The sequence below is a fragment of the Schistocerca serialis genome, chromosome 6 (assembly GCF_023864345.2).
Source record: "Schistocerca serialis cubense isolate TAMUIC-IGC-003099 chromosome 6, iqSchSeri2.2, whole genome shotgun sequence".
Lineage (NCBI taxonomy): Eukaryota > Metazoa > Arthropoda > Insecta > Orthoptera > Acrididae > Schistocerca > Schistocerca serialis.
The window spans coordinates 687,498,239-687,520,515 of record NC_064643.1 but is presented as its reverse complement, the minus strand read 5'-3'; positions in this window follow the sequence as shown (position 1 = coordinate 687,520,515).

Sequence of the window (22,277 nt, the reverse complement as noted above, 5' to 3'; positions counted from 1 at the left end):
CCTAATAACATTTTTAAGCACCTTACAATACTGTTTGTAATGGGCAGCTGCATTTAGATTTTGACTGTTTCTAACGTTTTGATATAATTGCCACTTTGTTCTACAAGATATTCTTATCCGTCTAGTCAGCCACCCAGGCTGCCTGTTTGTGCTAGTACCCTGTTTTAAACGTTCTAACGGAAAGCAACTTTCAAAGAGCATGAGAAAAGTCTTGAGAAGAGCATTATATTTATCGTCTACTGTATTAGCGCTATAAACATCTTGCCACTCTTGTTCCTGTATAAGGTTTACAAAGATCTCTACAGCAACTGGATCAGCTTTCCTGAACAGCTGATGACTATATTTAACACGTGTTGCAGCACAAAAGTCTTTTAAAGTTAAAACTTGTGCATCATTATCTGAAAGGCCATTCACCTTTTTGCTAACAGAATGCCCTTCTAGTAATGAGAAATGAACAAAAACGTTGTCTATGGTTGTTCTACTGTTCCCTTGCACTCTCGTTGGAAAGAATACGGTTTGCATAAGATTATATAAATTAAAGAGGTCTACCATCATCCTCTTCCTTGCACAATTACTTATACAATTAATATTGAAGTCACTACATATAACTAACTTTTTGTATTTCCTATAAAGTGAACCAAGAACCTCCTCTAGCTTTAACAAAAATGTTGTGAAACCTGAGTCTGGGGATCTACAAATAACAACAGTTAGAAGTTTAGCTCCGTTAAATTTAACCACACCTGCACAACATTCAAACACCTTTTCAGTGCAGTACTTCGAAACTTTAATTGACTCAAATGGGATGCCGTTTTTCACATACATGGCTACTCCCCCACACCGCAAAGAGCTCCTCGAAAAGCTGCCAGCCAACCTGTATCCTGGTAAGGGAAGCCTCTGAATTATCTCCTTAGTTAAGAAGTGTTCAGATATACCAATAATTTCAGAGTCAACATCTATAAGCAGTTCACTAACTTTATCTCTAATACCTTGTATATTTTGATGAAATATACTAATTCCCTCATTACTCGGATACTTAAGCTTTGTCAAAAGTGATTCCCTTGTTAGAGAGACTTCCCTTAAGCAGGAATACCTATCAGCTGACTTCAATCTAAAAAAGGTGCAGCTCTAACACCCACTACTGCAGGAATTTTCCCATGAGTGATCCCACCAACCCCACCTATGCTGTCACCTATAAGCTTTGCCAACCTCCCCTTCCCATACCTGTTGAGGTGCAGGCCATGTCTAGTGAAACCCGTCCTGCTGATAGACTCCACCGACACCACTGAAATGTGACCCATGCTTTCTGTCATCAGTGCACCCCCAAGTCTCATGTTATTACGCCTGACGGCTGTATGAAGATGAGGCAGATCGTGACGCTGAAACAGTCCCACGAAATGCACATTCGTGTTGCCAGTCTGAGTTGCTATCTTTTCCAGGTCACTATCTATGTTATACTCCCCATCCCTACCAATACTGTTACCAGCCCCACCCACAATCACGACCTGATCCTCTTTAGTAAAATCCCTACATAACCCCCCTATATTAACAGTCACCTGAGCCAACCCTGCATTAGGCTTCACAATGCTGGTGACCTGGTACTCACTCCCCAGCACTTCCTGCAACTGCTGGCTTACACCTCTGCCATGAGAACTACCTAACAGCAGAACCTTCTCCTTCCTCTTCGACTTTGCAACTGTTCTAGGCACAGTAACTACTGAGGTCTACTGCATACTTCCTACACCTACAGCTACTAGAGATTCCTCTCCACTAGACTCTGACAGTTGGTCATATCTATTGTAAACACCAATAGTAAAACTATCTGAAAATCTTCTTGTCCTAGCAGATCTCTTGCCAACAGCCAGCTCCCATTCCCCAACCCCCTTCTCCCTCCTCATCCTATCTAGCTCCTCCTGTGCGTTTTTCAACTGCACCTGAAGGGCACAGATCTTACGCTCCTGCACCTCTATCAACTTACTCTTGCTACATAACCTGCAGTTGCCGGAGAGGATCTCACCAGGATGCCCACTGGCTTCCCCACTGCATTCCCCCCAGTGAAAATACTTCGAACAAGTCTCACACCGCAATCCACTACTCACGAACCTACGGCAAAGCCCACACTTCTCACTCATGGTAAAATTCTACTTTTTCTAAGTTCCGCTACTACAATTAGAAGATGTTAAAAACCTGACTACAATAATCACAAACTTACTCTACAAGGAAAGTAACAACTATTATTAACAGTATTAATAAACAACGAATGTGAGTAGTGGCTGCTGACTGATGGCCTCTCCCAGCTTACCAGTCATCTGGCGAGCCGACTGAATCACATACATTTGTCATGAGGTCTTACACAGGGAGTAGTGGCTGTTGAGTAGTCCTCTCCCAGCTTACCAGTCATCTGGCAAGCAGACTGTATCATATATTTCTGTAATTAGGTTTTACACAGGGGGTAGTTGCTGCTGACTGATGGCCTCTCCCAGCTTACCAGTCATCTGGCAAGCCGACTGAATCACACACATGCGTCATGAGATATTACACAGGGAGTAGTGGCAGCTGAGTGATGGCCTCTCCCTGAATACCAGTCATCTGGCGAGCTGACTGTGTCACATACATGTGTCATGAGGTCTTACACAGGGAGTAGTGGCTGGTGAGTGATGGTCTCTATCAGCTAACCAGTCATCTGGCGAGCCGACTGAGTGACATACATGTGTCATGAGGTCTTACACAGGGAGTAGTGGCTGTTGAGTGATCGCTTCTCCCAGCTTACCAATCATCTGGCGAGCCCACTGAATCACATACATGTGTCATTAGGTCTTACACAGGGAGTAGTGGCTGCTGAGTGATGGCCTCTCCCAGCATACCAGTCATATGGCGAGCCGACTGAATCACATACATGTGTCGTGAGGTCTTACACTGGGAGTAGTGGCTGCTGAGTGATGGCCTCTCCCAGCTTACCAGTCATCTGGCGAGCCGCCTGAATCACATACATGTGTCAATAGGTGTTACACAGGGAGTAGTGGCTACTTAGTTATGGCCTTTCCAAGTTTACCAGTCATCTGGCGTGCCGACTGAATCACATACATGTGTCATTAGGTCTTACACAGGGAGTAGTGGCTGCTGAGTAATGGCCTCTCCCAGCATACCAGTCATATGGCGAGCCGACTGAATCACATACATGTGTCATGAGGTCTTACACAGGGAGTAGTGACTGCTGAGTGATGGCCTTTCCCAGCTTACCAGTCATCTGCTGAGCCGACTGAATCACATACACGTTCATGTGGTCTTACACAGGGAGTAGTGGCTGCTGAGTGATGGCCTCTCCCAGCTTACCAGTCATATGGCGAGCCGACTGAATCACATACATGTGTCATGGAGTCTTACACAGGGAGCAATGACTGCTGAGTGATGGGCTCACCCAGCTTACCAGTCATCTGGCGAGCCGACTGAATCACATACATGTGTCATGAGGTCTTAGACAGGGAGTGGTGGCTGCTGAGTGATGGCCTCTCCCAGCTTAATAGTCATCTGGCGAGCCGACTGTCTCACATACATGTATCATTAGGTTCTGACACAGGGAGTAGTGGCTGCTGAATGATGGCCTCACCCAGTTTACACGTCATATGGCGAGCCGACTGTATCACATACATGTGTCATGAGGTCTTACACAGAGAGTAGTGGCTGCTGAGTGATGGCCTCTCCGAGCATACCAGTCATCTGGCGAGCCGACTGAATCACATACATGTGTCATGAGGTCTTACACAGGGAGTAGTAGCTGCTGAGTGATGGCCTCTCCCAGCTTACCAGTCATCTGGTGAGCCGACTGAATCACATACATGTGTCATGTGGTCTTACACAGGGAGTAGTGGCTGCCAAGTGATGGCCTCTCCCAGTATACCAGTCATCTGGCGAGCCGACGGTATCACATACATGTGTAATTAGGTTTTACACAGGGAGTAGTGGCTGCTGAGTGATGGCCTCTCCCAGCTCACCAGTCATCTGGCGAGGGACTGAATCGCATACATGTGTCATGAGGTTCTACACAGGGACTAGTAGCTGCTGAGTGTTGGCCTCTCCCAGCTTACCAGTCATCTGGCGGGCTCACTGTGTCACATGTATGTGTCATGTGGTCTTACACAGGGAGTAGTGGCTGCTGAGTGATGGCCTCTCCCAGCTTACCAGTCATCTGGCGAGAGCACTGAATCACATACATGTGTCATGAGGTCCTACACAGGGAGTAGTGGCTGCTGAGTGATGGCCTATCGAGCTTAGCAGTCATCTGGCGGGCTCACTGTGTCACATGTATGTGTCATGTGGTCTTACACAGGGAGTAGTGGCTGCTGAGTGATGGCCTCACCCATCTTGCCAGTCATCTGGCGAGCCGACTGAAACACATACATGTGTCATGAAGTCTTACACAGGGAGTAGCGGCTGCTGAGTGATGGCCTCTGACCTTCTCCGATCACAGGGGCTATATCCACATCCTCATCCTCATCATCATCTTCATCCTCAAAAAGTATGGCAGTGTAACGGCCTTTGGAAACTTAATGTAACACACATCCAGGACCCAGACTGCCACTGGCATGCCATCATAAAGTGAGCCAACTGTGAATGACGTCACTCCTGATACCATTCGATCTTGGCGTGGTGGCTCCTCTGTGCCAAATTGGCACTCTTTAAGACTCTTAGGCTGTTTGCCAAGTATACAGCTGTGTGACACCGGCACACCCTGGTCTATTACTATGCAGTACTGAAGGACTGCGTCACTCTACCCTCATCACCAGACAGGCAACGAGCACGACACTAAGTCAAGCCTCACATATCATCGTTGACTAAGTGCCGATTAGAAAACACCGTAATCCGCTCACGCAACAGGACCGAACGGCCACAGTGGTATCCATTATGTACTACGTTGTGGAGGACACGCGGGGAGAACAGTTCATCACAACTCTTATGACGCAAGATGGTGCTCCTGTACAACCCAAGCATCTGTAGTGAAAGCCATGGAGGATCATTTTCGTGATCTTCACCAGGAAAGTACCATAGATACGGCGCCTCCGCAGAAGCATTACAACAGGTGACACGCACTGTCGTCAACGGTGATGGCATTAATGGAGGAAATCTCATCCAAGGAAGTGGGGATGCCTTGAAAAAAGTTGCAGTCAATAAATCTCCAGTCTAATTTTACTGGACCATCTATAACATTTTATTCCCTGTTGTGCTACAGTGTTCCAAGGACTTATGTCCCCAGGCTGACAGTACTACAGATTTTAGTTGGACTTCTTATACCAGTACACAGGGCAGTGGGAGGACAGTTAGTCAATGACCATCACCCACCTTCAGTGTCGAATGCTGGCTACAAGATCTTCGCCAGCCTAATGGCAGGCTGCATTAAGAAGTCTTTGTCAATAACTCTCGCCCCAAAATAGGCGTCGCAGGGGAGCGGATGCCAACATACAAATGACTACTGGACACTGCAGGATCTTAATAGCGATCGCCTCGGCGAACAACCTGAGAGTGGCGATCGTGTGCATCGATTTCAATCGGAACTTCGATAGAGTGCACCAAAAAAGGTGACGGACTGTATGAGAGGGTGCCGGCTTCTGGCAGCAGCAAACCCTCACGTCCGGGTCAGCAGGTGGATGGTGGGCTCAATACCCATTAAGAGGCCTCTACGACAAGGTTGCCTCCTTCGTATCTACATTCAGGGAGTCATGAGCGAGCCACTTCTTAGGAGTCTGAACCACACGCTATCTGGCATCACCCTGCAGGACTTCACATTCCGCTAAAGAGCATACACTGACTACCTGCTACTGCTGGTGCATCCCACTGATGAAGTCCGTGGCATTCTACACTGATCTAGCGATATGAATAGGTTACAGAGAGTCTTCTGAACATCAGAAATATGGCGACGCTAGATATCGGGCGTGGTCTCTGGTTGGGCGCTGTCAGCCCCCTCCCGCCAGTTACTGAACTATTTGGGAGTCACGTTTATGAAGGATGTGTGCGGAACGGTCGCTGCAAACAGTCGTCGGTGAATGTAGATCGTACATGTGATGGTGCACCAGAACCCACTCTGAGACTTGAACCAAGTGCAATGTGTAGAATACCTGAACCTACATATGGCGTCAAAATTCCATTGAGGCGGCTTTTGATTATTTCCTATGAAACGGACACGTATTGAAAGTACGTTATGACACCTTCATCCACCCCCTACACTATGGAGGGCTGGGACTGGTTAACATCTGTGAACATGTAGCTGCCCATTATATGAGCAGTATATGGAAACGATGGACCAGTCAACACGTCTCCCTCACGGAGCGTCCATTGGAGGTTCTGAAACTGGTCTCTCATGTCAGTGACACACCTCGGAACACAGATGTATCGACATTCATTCTGGAATACAGCTCTGTGACCTCAGATCTCCCTCAACGTTCTCAACGAAGATCAAGGATTTTTCCACTACCCTTCTGCGGGCACTTTTACACAATGTGGTAGCAACCAAGTACCCGACTGTTAGCTGGCAACGGGGGTTTAAAACGATACACCATCACTTTCTGCCAACCCCCACATCTGTGGCTTGATATCTGGTCACCAAACAAAATATGTGACTGGACACCTGCTCTATCAGATTGACGGACCCATCACTTTGCCCTGATTGTCATCTCCTACACACGAATGAACGACGCTTCACATTCATTTCGTCCTCCGGCGTTTGGCGACTGACAGAACATTTTGTTTGTTACTTCTGTGTCACAGTGGTCATGGCTAAACGTCGGATCCTCCTGTATCTGGCTGACTATTACTTCTCCCTTAAAATACCATGAGCTTACGTGGTTAATGGGAATGACCATCGACAACATCTTCGGCTAAAGTGAGAAAGTGGAGCTTGGTTACTGGCAGTACTTGCAAAACTCTCACAGTGCTCTTGAATGCACACCAAAGTACCATAAGCTCTTTGCAAATTATCTACACTGTGCTTTCGTAACCCCCTCTCCCCTCCAGTTGGAGAGTACCCGCCTCAGCGTGATTTTATGCGCAGCATCAGATTGAGGACAGAATGGCTTGAATTATAAGCAGTGATGGAGGTAACAGATTGGATAATTCATGGAATTATTATTATTTTGGTTTATCAATTTGAATCGCATTTTCGTGACAGTCTGTTTTGCACAATTTTCATTTCTACACATTTAATAATTATAATTATGTAATAAAAATAAGAAATAACTAAAAAAAGACTCTTAGAGCCTATCGCCTTGTGACAGTTTTTCGGAATAGTTTGGGGCAACGTCTGAGGAGGGATAGTTCATTTTCGTTATGGTAGGGTAAAAGTGGCGGTGCCAAGTAGAGGCAGATTTTTTTTCTTTTGATTAATTTCTAGTGTCCTGAGTCGCGGGTTCGAACCATACCACTGCTTAAATCTTGAATAAAAGATCATCAGCAATGCCAGCTGAACACTTCCGGCATAAGAAGTCACCTGGATTCTGCCATCGCCCTTGTCAGAGAGGGTGGAGAAGCCGCCAGAGATTTGAGCCCACTGTTGCCTTGCGGTGGGTTAAAAATGGTTCAGATGGCTCTGAGCACTATGGGACTTAACTTCCGAGGTCATCAGTCCCCTAGAACTTAGAACTACTTACACCTAACTAACCTAAGGACATCACACACATCCATGCCCGAGGCAGAATTTGAACCTGCGACCGTAGCGGTCGCGCGGTTCCAGACTGAAGCGCCTAGAACGCTCGTCCACTCCGGCAGGCTTGTGGTAATTAACTGCTCCTAAAAGACGATAAAATCAACGGTGATCAACGGTAAGAGGATGCAAAAGACAATGGAAACCATTAAATTAAAGACATAATGTGTATACAGTAGACATGTGGCTTGTAATTAATAAGTGACATTATTATCTCCCCATTGGGAAAAGATTTTTGACTCGTGCCGCATTCCAATCTCCGGGAGGGCGCTGCCAAGGTGGAGGAGAATAAGCAGCGAATTGATAACGTTCTACAGGTTAGGGTGTGGAATGTCAGAAGTTAGGATATCTGAAAGGGAACTTCTAAGGCTCAGTCTAGATATAGTGGAGACCATCGAAGTGAAATGGAAAGAAGACAAGGATTTCTAATCAGATATCTGTAGAGTGACATCAGCAACGGCAGCAAATGGTATAATGTATGTTGTATTAGTTATGAGCAGGAAGAAAGGGCAGAGAGTGAGTTACTGTGAACAGTTCAGAGACAGGGCTGTTCTCATCAGAATCGACACCAAACCAACGCCTACAACAATAGTTCAGGGACACGTGGCCACACCGCAAGCATACGATTGAGGAAGTATGTGTGGATACTGAAAAGAGGTGATTCAGTACGTAAAGGGAGATAAAAGTATGGTAGTCGTGGGGAATTTGAGTGCGGTTAAAGGGGAAGAGTAGAGGAAGGGGTTATGGAGAGTATGAGCTTGGTAGTAGGAATGAGACAGGAGAACTGTTAGCTGGCCACTGGAGTAGAAAACGATACACCATCACTTTCTGCCAACCGCCACATCTGTAACGTGATATCAGGTCACCAAAAAAATATATGTGACTGGACACCTGCTCTCCTCTATCAGATTAACGGATCCCTCATTTTGCCCTAACTGTCATCTCCTAGACACCAATGAACGACGCTTCACATTCGTTTCGTCTTCCGGCGTTTGACGACTCACAGAAGATTTTGTTTGTGACTTGCGTGTCACAGTGGTAGTGACTGAACCTCGGACCCTCCTGTATCTGGATGGCTATTACTTCTCCCTTACAAAATACCATGCGCTTACGTGGTTCAAGGGAATGACCATCAACAACATCTTCGGCTAAGGTGAGAAAGTGGAGCTTGGTTACTGGTGGTACTAGCAAAACGCTCACAACGCTCTTCAAATTATTTACACAGTGCTTTCGTAACCCCCTCCCCCCCTCCAGTTGGGCAGTACCAGGCCCAGCATGATATTCTGCGCAGCATCACAATGAGGACAGAATGGCTTGAATTGTAAGCAGTAAGGGAGGTAAGAGTTTTTATAATTCATGGAATTATTATTTTGGTTTATCAATTTGAATCTCAGTTTTGTGACAGTCAGTTTTGTACGGCAACTAGTAGAAGAAGCACATGAGCAGGAGATGTACTTAGAAGAGGCGGGAAGATACGGGTGATATCAGTTACATTACGTCATGGTCAAACAGAGATTCCGATATCAGATTTTCAGGTGCAAGTATAGACTCGGATCGCAATTTAGTGAGTAATGGTGAGGAGTATGTTGAAGTTTAAGAGACTAGTCAGGAAAATCAATGCCCAATGAAGTGGGATACGGACATACTAAGTAATGAAGAAATACGCTTGAAGTTCTCTGAGGGTATAGATATTACAATAATGAATAGCTCTGCTGGCAGTTCAGTTGAGCAGGAATGTGAATATATAAGAGCGGTAATCGCAGAAGTTAGAAAGAAAAATACAGGTACAAGGAAGGTAACTGCGAAGAAACCATGAATAACAGAAGAAATACCAGAGTAAGTCGATGAAAGAGGGAAGTATAAGAATGTTAAAATCACTCATGAATAAAATAGATAGGAAGTGCAGGGAATCTAAGGCGAAATGGCTGCATGAAAACTTTGACGAAATCGAAAAACTAATGATAATCGGGAAGACTGACTCAGTACACAGAAAAGTCAAAACAACCTTCGGTGAAATTAAAAGAGTGCAGTGGGAATTCCATTGTTGAATGCAGAGCAAAGAATGGATTGGTGGAAGAGTGAAGAGTTCATTGAAGGCCTGTACAGGGATTCGGGGAGTGGGGGTGGGGCAACTTGTCTGATGACGTGATTGAAGAAGAGACAGGAGTTGGCAAAGAAGAGATAGGGAATCCACTATTACAGTCAGAATGTAAAGGATCTGTGGAGGACTTAAGATCAAACAAGTCGGAAGGGATGGATAACAGCCCATCAGAAGTTCTAAAACCATTGGGGAAGTGGCAACAAGTCAACTATTCACGTTTTTGTACAGAATATTTGAGACTTGTGATACACTATCAGACTTTCGTAGAAACATGGTCCACACAATTCCGAAGACTCCGAAAGAGCCCACCAATGCGTGAAGTATTGCACAATCACTTTATCAGTTTATGCAGCCAAGCTGCTCACGAGACAAATATACAGATGAGAGGAAATGAAGATTGAGGATCTATTATACGAAGATCCGTTTAGCTTTAGGAAAGATAAAATCTCCAGAGAGACAGTTCTGACTTGACGGTTGGTAATGGAAGCAAGACTGAAGACAAATCAAGAGACTCTTATAGGATTTATCGACCTGGGAAAAGCGTTCGACGATGTCAAATTCTGCATGATGTTCGAAAGTCTGGGAAAAATAGGAGTAAGATATAGGAAAAAATGGATAATATAAAACATGTACAAGAACCAAGAGGGAACAGTAAGAGTGGAAGATCAAGAAGGATGAGTTTGGATTAAAAAGGGTAAAAGATAGAGACGTAGTTTTTCGCCCCTGCTATTCAATCTATACGTCGAAGAAGCAATGACGGAATAAAACAAACGTTCAAGAGTGCAATTAAAATTCAAGGTGAAAGGATATCATCGATAGATTCTCCGATGACATCGCTATTCCCAGTGAAAGTAAAGATGAGTTACAGAATCTGTTGAATGGAATGAACAGTGTAGCAAGTGCAGAATGTGGATTGAGAGCAAATCGAAGAAAGACGAAATTAATGTGAAGTAGATGATGTTAAGGAATTCAGCTACCCATGTAGAAAAATAATACATGACAGACGCAGCAAGGAGGGTAAAAATAGCAAAATAGCCTAGGCAAGAAGAGCATCCCTGTCGAACACAAGTTAAACGTAGGCCTCAATATGGGGAAGAAATTTTTGGGAATGTACGTTTGGAGCTTAGCGTTCTAAGGTAGTGAAACATGTACCGTTTGGGAAAACAGAACAGAGGAGAATCGAAGCATTTGATATGTGGTACTACAGAGGAATGGAGAGAAATAGGTGGAATGATAAGGTACGGAATTAAGAAGTTCTCTGCAAAGCGATGAGGAAAAGAATGAATGGAAAACATCGACAAGAAGAAGGGACAGGATGATAGGACATCTCTTACGACATCAGATATTAACTTCTATAGTACTAGTGGGAGCTGAAGAGGATAAAAGCTGTAGAGTACATCTTGCAATTGATTGAGGATACACGATGCAACTGCTACTCTGAAATGAGAAGGATAGCATAGAAGAGGAATTCGCAGCGGGCCGAATAGAACCATTCAGAAGACCGAAAAAAAGGGCGTGGATTACAGCCTGCCAACATACAAAATGCACCATTGGCACCAATATTAATGAATCTTTCTGACAGACAATGGGTTAATAGTAAAACATCAGTTAGAGCTTCTTTAATGCCACAACCTCGAGTGGTAACCTTCTTTATAACGAGGTCTAAGAGCTCTTCCAGTTCCTAGAAATTATTTGACGTACATGTAAATCTTACAAGTATGACAATTTGTGGTTGATATATGTAGTCTCGTCCAAGACAACAGTCACAATTGAACACTCGCTAATATCGTTTTGCAAATACACTACTGGCCATTAAAATTGCTACACGACGAAGATTTAACCGACAGGAATAAGATGCTGTGATATGCAAATGATTAGCTTTTCAGAGCATTCACACAAGGTTGGCACCGGTGGCGACACCTACAAAGTGCTGACATGAGGAAAGTTTCCAACCGATTTTTCATACACAAACAGCAGTTGACCCGCGTTGACTGGTGAAACGTTGTTGTGATGCCTCGTGTAAGGAGGAGAAATGCATACCATCACGTTTCCGACTTTGATAAAGCTCGGATTGCCACCTATCGCGATTGCGGTTTATCGTATTGCGACATTGCTGCTCGCGATGGTCGAGATCCAATGAGTGTTAGCAGAATATGGAATCGGTGGGTTCGGGAGGATAATACGGAACGCCGTGCTGGATTACAACGGCCTTCTATCACTAGCAATCGAGATGACAGGCATCTTATGCGCATGGCTGTAACGGATCTTGGAGCCACGTCTCGATCCCTGAGTCAACAGATGGGGACGTTTGCAAGCCAATAACCATCTGCACAAACAGTTCGACGACGTTTTAAGCAGCATAGACTATCAGCTCGGAGACCATGGCTTCGGTTACCCTTGACGCTGCATCACAGACAGGAACGACTGCGATGGTGTACTCAACGACGAACCTGGGTGCACGAATGGCAAAACATCATTTTTTCGGATGAATCCAGGTTCTGTTTACAGCATCATGATGGTCGCATCTGTGTTTGGCGACATTGCGGTGAACGCACATTGGAAGCGTGTACATGTCATCGCCATACTAGCGTATCAACCCGCTTGATGGTATGAGGTGCCATTGGTTACACGTCTCTTGTGGGCATTGACGGCACTTTGAACAGTGGACGTTACATTTTAGATGTGTTACGACCCGTGGCTCAGAAAATGTTCGACTGCTGCACTGGCCAGCACATTCTCCAGATCTCTCACCAACTGAAAACGTCTGGTCAATGGTGGCCGAGCAACTGGCTAGTCGCAAAACGCCAGTCACTACTCTTGATGAACTGTGGTATCATTTGAAGCTGCATAGGCAGCTGTACCTGTACACGCCTTCCAAGCTCTGTTTGACGCAATGCCCAGGCGTACCAAGGCCGCTACTGCCGCCAGAGGTGGTTGTTCTGGGTACTGATTTCTCAGGATCTATTCACCGAAATTGCGTGAAAATGTAATCATATGTCAATTCTAGTATAATACACTCCTGGAAATGGAAAAAAGAACACATTGACACCGGTGTGTCAGACCCACCATACTTGCTCCGGACACTGCGAGAGGGCTGTACAAGCAATGATCACACGCATGGCACAGCGGACACACCAGGAACCGCGGTGTTGGCCGTCGAATGGCGCTAGCTGCGCAGCATTTGTGCACCGCCGCCGTCAGTGTCAGCCAGTTTGCCGTGGCATACGGAGCTCCATCGCAGTCTTTAACACTGGTAGCATGCCGCGACAGCGTGGACGTGGACCGTATGTGCAGTTGACGGACTTTGACCGAGGGCGTATAGTGGGCATGCGGGAGGCCGGGTGGACGTACCGCCGAATTGCTCAACACGTGGGGCGTGAGGTCTCCACAGTACATCGATGTTGTCGCCAGTGGTCGGCGGAAGGTGCACGTGCCCGTCGACCTGGGACCGGACCGCAGCGACGCACGGATGCACGCCAAGACCGTAGGATCCTACGCAGTGCCGTAGGGGACCGCACCGCCACTTCCCAGCAAATTAGGGACACTGTTGCTCCTGGGGTATCGGCGAGGACCATTCGCAACCGTCTCCATGAAGCTGGGCTACGGTCCCGCACACCGTTAGGCCGTCTTCCGCTCACGCCCCAACATCGTGCAGCCCGCCTCCAGTGGTGTCGCGACGGGCGTGAATGGAGGGACGAATGGAGACGTGTCGTCTTCAGCGATGAGAGTCGCTTCTGCCTTGGTGCCAATGATGGTCGTATGCGTGTTTGGCGCCGTGCAGGTGAGCGCCACAATGAGGACTGCATACGACCGAGGCACACAGGGCCAACACCCGGCATCATGGTGTGGGGAGCGATCTCCTACACTGGCCGTACACCACTGGTGATCGTCGAGGGGACACTGAATAGTGCACGGTACATCCAAACCGTCATCGAACCCATCGTTCTACCATTCCTAGACCGGCAAGGGAACTTGCTGTTCCAACAGGACAATGCACGTCCGCATGTATCCCGTGCCACCCAACGTGCTCTAGAAGGTGTAAGTCAACTACCCTGGCCAGCAAGATCTCCGGATCTGTCCCCCATTGAGCATGTTTGGGACTAGATGAAGCGTCGTCTCACGTGGTCTGCACGTCCAGCACGAACGCTGGTCCAACTGAGGCGCCAGGTGGAAATGGCATGGCAAGCCGTTCCACAGGACTACATCCAGCATCTCTACGATCGTCTCCATGGGAGAATAGCAGCCTGCATTGCTGCGAAAGGTGGATATACACTGTACTAGTGCCGTCATTGTGCATGCTCTGTTGCCTGTGTCTATGTGCCTGTGGTTCTGTCAGCGTGATCATGTGATGTATCTGACCCCAGGAATGTGTCAATAAAGTTTCCCCTTCCTGGGACAATGAATTCACGGTGTTCTTATTTCAACTTCCAGGAGTGTATATTTGTCCAATGAATACCCGCTTATGATCTTAATTTCTTATTGGTGTAGCAATTTTAATGGCCAGTAGTGTAGCTTACAACGTCGCTGCTGATAACAGAAACTCGATTCGAGTGTTGTATGTCAAGCAGCAGGCATTTGGTCAACTATTTTTTGCTTTTCCTATTTTAGCGGCTCGAAAACGAAATAACTTGTGTAATATCCTTCTTTACAAATTTACTGTCTGTGTTAGATTTCTTTTATTTTGAGACATTAAAAATTAAGTTGAAGCCAACATCGAACGTTTAATCTGTTCCCTTTGTAAACACGGACGTAATTCCATTCTGATGTTATAGGTTTTCCTTCAATGGTCTGAATTTAGTTTTGCTTAGCTGATAATCAGCACGAAGTTTTTACTGAATCTACTACGGTGTTACAGATTTCTCGTTTTGAAGTGTGATAACGTTATTAGGCAAAATAGTCATAGTGGTTTAACGTTTCTCTCCATAAAACCAAATTCTTGTTTACACTCTGTATTAAACACTTGTTTTCCCTTCTCGTACTTATGCTTTCTAGACCACAATATAACGGTTAGGGCACCGCCAATAATCTCAGTTTTTCGTACATAATGTTAATGCAAGCAGAAAAGTATAATCAGAAAGATCGATCAAGTATTTTGTGAAACGATTTGCCTAAATGTAGGAAATAACATAGATTAGAGAGTATTTGATACCTCTCATTTCCTGTACATGATTTCGAGCATCATTCTAAGGCTCGTGAAATGTTTTCTTAGGAAAATCACTTCACAAATCCCTTCACTGATGTACTTTCTCATTTTCTTTAATGTTTTTCTTCAAAGAACATGATAATATTGAAACCTCATATGCTTTCCCAGTGCTTTCTCTTCTTGAAATACCCTGATTTTAGTACTTGATTAGAAGGAAACCGTTTTACCAGTTAAATATCATACCAACGTAAGAAAGTACCTGGGCTTTGAAACGATAAGACATCACTTGTCTTTCTAGTGTCTGCTGTTCTCGCGATGTGCTAAATTTAGTACCTGATTCGGAGGAAGATAATTTAAAAATATCACACCAATGGTACTTTCTTTACGCAATACAGATGAACATTTGGGCATTCTAGCTTCTTCTCCTCTCGAAATGCCTTGAGTTTAGTATCTGATTCGAAGCGAGCCTTTTTGAGAGTTAAATATCACAACAAAGCAACTGTTTATGTACAAAGTTCACTGGCGTTCAAGAGATGAACGTCTTGACACTTCATTCACATAGCTGGGGGCAGCCTGTTCGTGAAATATTTCAATTTTCCCTCCTTGTTTATCTTGATTACTTTTAAGCTTTTTATTTGAAAACTAGACCTTAGGGTGGTCATTTCGATACCCATTTGTCCATTTCCTACTCTTCGTTTAGGTACGAAAATTCGGACAGTAAACCATCATGTAATTTATAGGGATTCTGTTTTTACTCCACTCAAACATTTGTCCCAAAAATTCACATTGCTGGCTACCAGAGCGACTATCTACTATCTAGTGTATCAAGGTAGCAACAAGGTTACACATATATATCAAGGTCAAGTGTACAAAAGCCACACGAGTTTGAAGTAAGTGCTGAATGTTGTTCGTGAGTAGCTTTGTGGCACCTCTGCTATTCACTGCGACAGAAGTCACGGAATATCGATACGCACGTATACAGGTGGGGGTGGTATCGCGTACACAAGGTATAAGAGGGTAGTGCATTGGCAGATCTGTCATTTGGACTAAGATGACTTATGTAAAAAGGTTTCCGAAGTGATTATGAAATTAACAGACTCTGAACTCCGAATGGTAGTTCGAGCGAGACGCATGGGACACTCCATTTCGGAAATCGTTTGGGAATTCAATATTCCGAAATCCACAGTGTCAAGATTGTGCCAAAAAATCAGATTTCAGGCATTTCCTCTCACCATGCAGAACATAGTGGCCTACTGGCGTTACTTAACGACGGAGAGCAGCGGCGTTTGCTTAGAGTTGTCAGCACTAAGAGACAAGCAACACTGCGTGAGACAACCACAAAAATCACTATGGGAAGTAGGATGAACGTATTCGTTAGGACAGTGGACAGTGCACCGATAGTTGACGTTCGTGTGCTATGGCAGCAGACGACCGACTCGAGTGTCTTTGCTAACAGCACGATATTAACCGCAGCGCCGTTCCTTGGCTCGTAACCAAATTGGTTGGACCCTAGGCAACTGGAAACCATGCCCTGGTCAAATGAGCCCCGATTTCGGTTAGGAAGAGCTGATGGTAAGGTTCGATTGTCACGCAGACCCCACGAAACCATGGACCCAAGGCTCTGTGTAAGCTGGTGATGGCTCCATAATTGTGTGGGCTGCGTTTACATGAAATGGACTAGGTCCATTGGTACAACTTAACCGATCGTTGACCGAAAGTGGCTATGTTCGGCAACATAAAGCCCATCTGCAGCCATTCATGAACTTCATGTTCCCAAACAGCGCTGGAATGTTTATGGATGACAATGCGCCATATCACCAGATCAGAAATGATCTGGACGCTTGGAGCGGTTGATTTGGGCAGCCATATCGCCCGACATTTATCCGATAGATCATTTATAATCGAGAGGTCAGTTGGTGCACAAAACCCTGCACTGGAAACATTTTCGCAATTATGGACGGCTACAGAGGCAGCATGATTCAGTATTTCTGCAGGGGAGTTCTAATTACCTTGATTCCACTCCATGTCGAGGTGCTGCGCTACACCCAGCAAACAGGGGTCCGACACGATATTAGGAGGTAGCTCATCACTTTTGTCACCTCAGTGTAATTTTTTCGGCGTGAGAAGAGTGTCGTCGGCTACTGTCGTAAACTTTAAGCCAGCAGTCGACCAGCGCAGAGATGCTGCATGCCAAATCAGCGTCACCGGTGGCGCCAATCCCGGCGGGGCTCGAACCACGCCCACCGCAGCTGCTAGCTGCCACCATTGCGCGGTCTGCTACTAAATACGGCAGCTCTGTTTTTGTTTGGAGTTGCTTGTTGCTGGAATCGCCGAGTCTTCATTATGCCGGGCTCAACAATGGTTGTCCAGCTGACAGGTGTGAGGTAACAGAGTTGCAAAGAACACTCGGAATTCAGGTACTGCCGATTTTCCTCTGAACGTGACCCTCGTCACTCTGACAGCAGGTATGTTGTGGTGCAATCATAGCACGCAAGCGGTAACAAGTGCCTGTATGCAAAACGCGTCTAACCGCGTTCATATGTTTTGGGGCCCAAAATTGTTAACTTGAGATGCCGTTACTTTCTTTGGAGCATTACGATAATGTACAAAAAAAATACACTCATGCTCATAAATTAAGGATAATTGCAGAATGTGGTGCCACACAAAGTGGCATCACACAAATCTGGCGCTAACAGCATAGGCACATAGGGAACACACACGACACAGATCTGTAAGTCCACGGTATTGGTGGTAAGATAAGAAAACCGTCCCGAAACATATGTGCTACAAAACGCCACTGTTTCCTGCACATGAGCCCGACATCAATATGGGATATGATCACCATGCACACGTACACAGGTCGCACAACGGGTTGGCATACTCTGGATCATGTGGTCGAGCAGCTACTGGGGTATAGCCTCCCATTCTTGCTCCAATGCCTGTCGGAGTTCCTGAAGTGTCGTAGGGGTTTGAAGACGTGCAGCGATACGTCGACCGAGAGCATCCCAAACGTGCTCGATGGGGTATAGGTCTGGACAACAGGCAGGACACTCCATTCGCCTGATATCTTCATTTAGAAGGTACTCCTTTACGATGGCAGCTCGGTGGGTCCGTGCGTTATCATCCTTCAGGAGAAAGATGGGACCCTCTGCACCACTGACCTGTTACAGTTCCTCAGTCAAAGACATACAGGGGTGTACGTGCACCAATCATAATCCCACCCCACACCATCAAACCACGACCTCCATACAGGTCCCTTTCAAGGACATTAAGGGGTTGGTATCTGGTTCCTGGTTCACGCCAGATGAAAACCCGGCGAGAATCACTGGGGTGCCGTAAGGTCCCGAGCAAGGCTACTTGAGTACTCCGTGGCCGTCTGCGGCCACTGATGGTGAGATATCGGTCTTCTTGTGATGTTGTACACTGTGGACGTACCGTACTGTAGAGCCTGGACACGTTTCCTGTCTGCTGGAATCGTTGCCATAATCTTGAGATCACATTTTGTGTCACACGGAGCGCCCGTGCTGCGACCTACTGTGTTTGAACAGCCTCCAGTCGCCCTAGTGTTCTACCCATCATAACGTCATCAATATGTGTTCTTTGACCATTTTCAACACACAGTCGGAAAACGTCTGCACACTTACTCACTGCACCGTACTCTGACAAGCACCAACACACCTCTGTGTATGTGGACTGCTGCCAGCGCCACCGTGCGACGACCGCAGGTCAGGTGCACGGCATGGTCTTACCCCGAGGTGATTTAAACCCGCAAACCGCCCACCAGAGCGTTGTTTAACCACGTATCAGCATTATCCTTAATTTATGAGCATGAGTGTAGCAAGAGTAAAAATAAACATTTATGCAGAATGTGTGGAAGCTTTATCAGTTCTGTACTGCAATGAAATATGTTGGTAGAAAAAAAAAGCAGCAGTGTAAGAAAGGAGACGGACCGTTTGAACTTCAGATAAACGGATGGTTTTGAATCAAAGGTTTCAGTTACATCTGAGTTGGTTAAACTACACTTGAAAGACTCGTAATTAAATTGTGGAAAATCCACCGTCAGTTTCATTTGCCTGAAACAACATGAGTTTTCTTAATTTGCCTACCTGTCATTCGACCTGAAGCTGACGCTTTTGTGATTGTCACATTGGCTTCTTGCAATGAACGCTCTGTAGAAGTGGGTTTCATAATATTAGCTTGTCTCGTAAGAAAGTAACACGGGGCCTGTGGAAGTTGTGAGAGGTGAGTAAATGACAGCCTCCTGGTTGCGGAGTGTTTCGCAGCAGGCCCTTCGATCGTCCTCGGTGAAACTTCGCTGACGGTACACGGCCTCGCGTGGTGTGGCCTGACAGGAAAGTAATGAACTCAAGGTTGCAGCTGTTTTACGACACTTGACGCAGGCACTGTAGGCTCTCCGGTTCCTCGGAAGTCAGTAACGCTCTTGTTGACTGACTGTTCACTGTGCGTCTCAGACTCAGTTTATGTCACTCGAAAGGAAAGTATCGGTGCCACATCAATATTTATTAATCAGACAGAATTAGGTTAATTTTGCCACACTGAGAGCGTCTAGCTGCCTCAAATTCGCTCACCAAAAGTATCACTGCCTTCTGGGCGCAGTTTAAAAAGAATTCCCGCAGATTTTTGTCGAGAATCCATGGGAAGGGTGCATTCACAGAATGAAACATTGTCGGTACTAGTTACATTATGGGCTGTTACATAGTGAAATCCTCTATTATTAGGTGTACCAATTGCATTATTTTAATTTATGGAAACAAGGTCTTTATGAAACTTCAGTTATGGCGATGACTATAATTTTAACTTACAAAGCGATTCGTGAATCACAGTCAAAAGTTTCACCTTTCCGTATACTTCGTTTCTAGAAACAATGGCTAAGCCTCTCTTACGTCAGTTGTTTTTCGACTCATAGTAACTTCTCATACGAGGTGTACGCAGCAAAACCAGAAAGCAGAAACATAACTCCTTTCTTGTAGGCAAAGACGGTAGTTTCAAGTTGTTCTACCTCTGTCTCGCACTATCTATCGAACAACCGTAATCCGTGGAAAAGCGTCAGCTGGATTGGAGTGGTAATTTTTGTAATCAAAGTCTCATGTATTAGGAGTTGTGTATGTGACAAAGCGGCATTCTAAGGTAGGGAAATGAACAACAGAAACAGCCATTCCTCTTCGGTGGCCGTACGAGAAGGAAGCGTTGGACTATGAACGAGTTCACCGATGTTAATCTCCTTTTGAAAGAGCTCGGATGTCCACTGAATATTAACCTCAACGGGGACGTCTTTCGATTTACAGCACACATTAGGACATTGAAAAATCACTGATGAAATGGTGAGCTCACTCAAATATCTTGGAGTTCACGTCAATGCATTTTGACTGAGGATTTAAGCCGCGCTGGATTAGCCGAGCGGTCTAAGGCGCTGCAGCCATGGACTGTGCGGCTGATCCCGGTGGAGGTTCGAGTCCTCCCTCGGGCATGGGTGTGTATGTTTGTCCTTGGGATAATTTAGGTTAAGTAGTGTGTAAATGATGAAAAATGAAAGGAAGGCTTCTGAAGTACCAGTAAAGATGGAAACAGAGGACGGCGCCATTATTGAAGACCCAGGGAGTGTAAAAGACCTCTGGAAAGAAAATTTTAAGAAGCTGTAAAGCGCTGAGGAGCAGGTACATGAGGAAACAACAACTAATGGAGAAATTGAGAGAAGTTGGGAAGCAGAATTAGGACAAATTACACGGGAAGAAATGGAAAAAGCTGTGAAGAAGATGAATGGGGGGAAAGCCCCAGGACCTGATGAAGTATCAGTGGACATGATAAGAGCAGCAGGTACAGTGGGAATGCAGTGGCTGTATAGAGTACTATCTAGCGTGTGGAGAAATGGTACAATACCTGACGACTGGAGAACAGGAGACATTGTTCCCATCTTCAAGAAAGGCAATAAAAGAATTTGTAAAAACTACAGAGGAATAACCCTTATGAGTCATACAACCAAGATTTTTGAAAGAATTTTACTAAATCGAATAAGTGAAAAGATAGAAAAGGAGCTGAGTGAAGAACAGCATGGGTTTAGGAAAGGAAGAAGCACTATCGACCTGATATTTTCTATCTGTCAACTGATGGAAAAAAGTTGGGAGTATAACAAAAGGGTGATAATGGTTTTTATAGGCATAGAAAAGGCATATGACTCAGTTGATAGGGAAAGACTCGGGGAAGGAATGAAGACGATAGATATAGAAGATGGATACATCAATGTTATAAAGTCAATGTACAGAGGACACAATTCTAGAATTAGAACACCACTGGGGAACTCTGAATACTTCGAAATAAGACAAGGACTTCAAAAAGGAAGTATTCTATCTCCTGCACTTTTTAATGTTGTGATGGAGGGAATGAATAGGGCAGTTAAAGATATAGTAAAAGAAAAAGGCAAAATGATGATTTTTGCAAATGATACGGTAATATGGGGTGATAAAGAGGTAGATGTACAGTTACAGCTTGATGCGTGGAAAGAAATAATGAGAAGGTATGGATTAAAAATAAATAAAGATAAGAGTGAAGTAATGGTATTTGGAAGAGAGAAAGGGATCAACGGAAATATTACCTTGAATGGAGAACTCCTCAATGTGGTAGAAAGTTTCACTTATTTAGGGAGTGAAATATCTAGGGATGGAAGAATAACTAACGAAATTAATAGGAGGTTACAGAAGGGAGGCAATTTCTACCAAACAATAAAACATCTGATTTGGAATAACGAAGTTTCAGAAAGAGGAAAACTCCTTATGTATAAGAATTATTACATCCCTATTGTCATCTATGGTGGAGACACATGGACAATGACAGAAAGGGACTAAAGCAGACTGCAAGCAGGGGAAATGAAATTTCTCAGAGCAGTTAAGGGAAAAACAAGAATGGACAGAGTAAGGAATGTAGAGATGAGAAAGGACCTTAGACAAGAAAGTATAAGAGAAGAAATTGAAAGAAAGAGATTAAGATGGTATGGGCATGTTAAGAGGATGCATGGTCAGAGACTCCCCAAAATTATGGAAGAACTAAAGATGGATGGGAAAAGACCTAGACGGCGCCCAAGAACACGGTGGAAAATGGGAGTGAGAATGTCTGTAGAAAGGAGAGGTTTGACCTGGCAGCAAGTGGAGGAAGAAAAGTGGTGGGAGGACCGAGCCAAATGGAGAGGACTCGTCAACACCCAGACCCGGCAGTAGCTGGAGCGGGATTCGGATATAGATAGATAGATAGATAGATAGTGTGTAAGCTTAGGAACTGATGACCTTAGCAGTTAAGTCCCATAAGATTTCACACACACACACACACACACACAC